Source organism: Protopterus annectens, chromosome 2.part2 (genome assembly GCF_019279795.1).
Source record: "Protopterus annectens isolate FY-2018-M chromosome 2.part2, PAN1.0, whole genome shotgun sequence".
In the NCBI taxonomy this organism is placed as follows: Eukaryota; Metazoa; Chordata; order Ceratodontiformes; family Protopteridae; genus Protopterus; species Protopterus annectens.
Window position 1 is genome coordinate 1,066,312,282 of NC_056730.1, and position 2,984 is coordinate 1,066,315,265.

Genomic DNA, 2,984 nt, shown 5'->3' on the forward strand with positions numbered 1-2,984 from the left:
GGAGTGAGCGAGACCACTCATAGGTGTCCACATATCCCCAGCAACATTCCCCCATGTGTACAACAGCAATAGTAAATACAAATCAAATAAACAAACCTATTTTTTTTATTATGAATCCAATTAAAGCTAACCTTAGATGCGTGGGTGTGCCCATCGCTTAGCTATGGTTAATGCAGCTTAAATGGCTCATAGATTCATAGGTTCATACTAGGCTATCTGCACTGGGGCAATTATAAGCCTAGCCCGATTTTGTTTGGCTTACGCCACCCCTTGATTTGAGTATACTGTGCCCTTTTTAAGGTTTAGTTTGCTGTGCCTCTGTCTAATAGTGACACGGAAGTAATCCCCGGGACAAACCTACAATCCCCCCATCCACTCATCAAGATTCTTCTTGAAGAGATTCAGTGAGGTGCTCTGCCTAACATGAATTGGAATTCTGTTCCACAGTGAATGGAGCCTCTGGGTTATAGGTTCATAGTAAATGTACGGATTTCTTGCATTGGCCAGGAATTGAACCCGAGTCAACTGCTTGGAAGACAGCTATACTCACCACTATACCACCAATGCTGAAGAGGATAACAAGGAAGATATATGCAAATGAAGCAATAGAGCAATAGTGTAGCGGACAGAGCATTTGCCTTATGAAGAGGCATTCCAGGTTTGAGCCCAACTACAGCACATTCCATTTTCCATGGTAAATCACGTTATGACCAATATTTTAGTTGCCTAACCTACTAAATAACAAATATTTGTCAACTGGGGTACTGCATTAAATGCATATGTGAGGTGTCAGTGTCATAATGTTGCAAAGTCAACAGATAAGCACACATCCCCATGCAGTATATGTACACAGGAATCATGGATACAAATGGAAGGTAAAATGTGTAATGAATGACAACTCCATGCAGCTTCCAAATCCCCCACCTTTCCAAGAACCATTAGATATTACTGTCTAATCAGTGCAATTGTAAGTGGGAATAAGAGCTAGTAAGTAAGTGTAAGCACCAATAAGCATAATTAAGCAGTAGTAAGTGAGTTTAAGCCCATTTGCATGGGAGTAAGCAATGCGCACACAGGTTAAGCAATATTGAAGCTAACTATCTGCAAGCATATTTAACCAGAGGTTAGCATTACTTACCCTCATGCAAACCCACGCAAACCTTCTTACAACTGCCCAAAAGTGCCTTAATCACTCTCTATTCAATGGCCCTTGTTCTGTCCAGCAACAAAATAAACAGCCTTGCAGGTCTTGAACCCAGGAACCTATGATCACAATAGTTAACCACAAAGCCATCACAGCAGTACAGAAAAATGAGGTATCACCAAACAAATCCTCACTATAGTAAAATCAAACTGTGAAAGGAATCAGTATACAGTCATACATTATATAACCCACTACATAGGTTCATAGGTTCATAGGTTCATAGGTTGGTACTAAGCTATCAGCCCTAGGGCCTATACAAGCCTAGCCATAACAATTCCCTGGCTATTTTTTCCCACATTATTTACTTTCTTGGACCCCTGTCTAGCAGGGCGACTGATGTGATCCCTGGGGTGAATTTCCTTTCTCCCATCCAATCGTCAAGGTTCCTCTTGAAGAGGTCCAAAGAGGCACTCTGCTTGACATGTATGGGCAATCTATTCCAGAGTCTGGGGAGTCTCTGGGTCAGGAACCTATCCCTCCAGCATGTTTTGTTTATTGTGATGACAATGTTTAGATCCCTGGAGCGTGTAGCTCTGAGGGATTGGGATTTTTTTAAGTGTAGCATGTCCAACAGCTTTGGGTTTGACATGGCCTTGTATGTTAAGCAGAGATCGCCTCTGAGTAGACGATATGCAACAGAGTATAGCTGGAGTTTTTTAAGGCGGTCAGCGTAGGGCATCTGCTTTAGGCCTGTGATTCTTTTAGTGAGGTATTTCTGAGGCCTTTCCAGTTGTTGCAGATGTCTTGAGAGGTACATACCAAATGGGGCGTTGTATTCTATAATGGGTCTAATGAGGGATGAGTACAGTGGGACAATGACCTCCTTTTTTCTGGATGAAAAGCCCTTCCTGATGAGGTGTGCCACATAGAAGGATTTCCTGACTGTTGTGGCAATGTGGTTATCGAAGGTGAGACCACTGTCCACCTGTGTCCCTAAGTCTCTTATCACACTTTCTGTGTTTAGTGTACTGCCACCTATATGGTAAATATAACATAACATAAATATGTGAACTGGAGTACAGCAGTAAGCCCAGATGTGATGTGTAATTGAAATAAGATTGTTGAAGTCCCCAATCAAACACAAGGACCCCATACAGTGTACATACAAATGAATCATGGATATCAGGCGTATATATATGATGTAATGAATAATAAATCAATACCAAAATGAAAATATAATTCAAAATCTAATGTAAGCAATGCTAAGCATTGCACAGGCCACCTTAGGAGGGGTAAGCAATGTGTAGGCAAGCTAACTCTATGTGCCAAATGGTATACCCCTTTAAACAATGCCAACATTAGGTAAGTAGGTTTGCCCATAGCCTAGCCTTTTCAAAACTGACCAATCACAGAATAGTGTGGGAAATCAGCCCTACTTAAACCCAACAGGTGGGAATACAGCTCATAACTAGTTGCAGCTTCCCCTTGCAGGCACAATGGCAGAAAGAAGAGAAGGTGTGCACTCCCGGACATGAACTGGCTTATTTTTAGCACACACAGCCAAGGCTCGAATCCTGGCAGTAGTAGTAGTCTGCATACAGAATCATACCCTACAACTGTACAGATATGTCCAGAATGTCCAGTAAAGTGGCCCATATCTGCTGCCTGTCAACTTGTCCCACTGGGAAATCAGTGGGATGATCCCAGATGTATAGGCAGCAAACAGAAAATACAACTGATTGACACACATCTATGAGAACAAAGCTGGCACACTAGCAACTCCCCAGAACTTTATAAGAGTAAGAAGCCACCTATGTCCATTTATATCCCCATGTTGTCA

At 42.1% G+C, this 2,984-nt stretch overlaps 1 non-coding gene across 1 annotated transcript; it reads right to left on the reverse strand.

The window, feature by feature from the left end:
• Positions 1–495: 495 nt before the first annotated feature.
• TRNAG-UCC lies at positions 496–567 on the reverse strand. Its single transcript has one exon. It is a non-coding gene; the product is annotated as a tRNA-Gly (tRNA).
• Between the last annotated feature and the right edge of the window lie 2,417 nt (positions 568–2,984).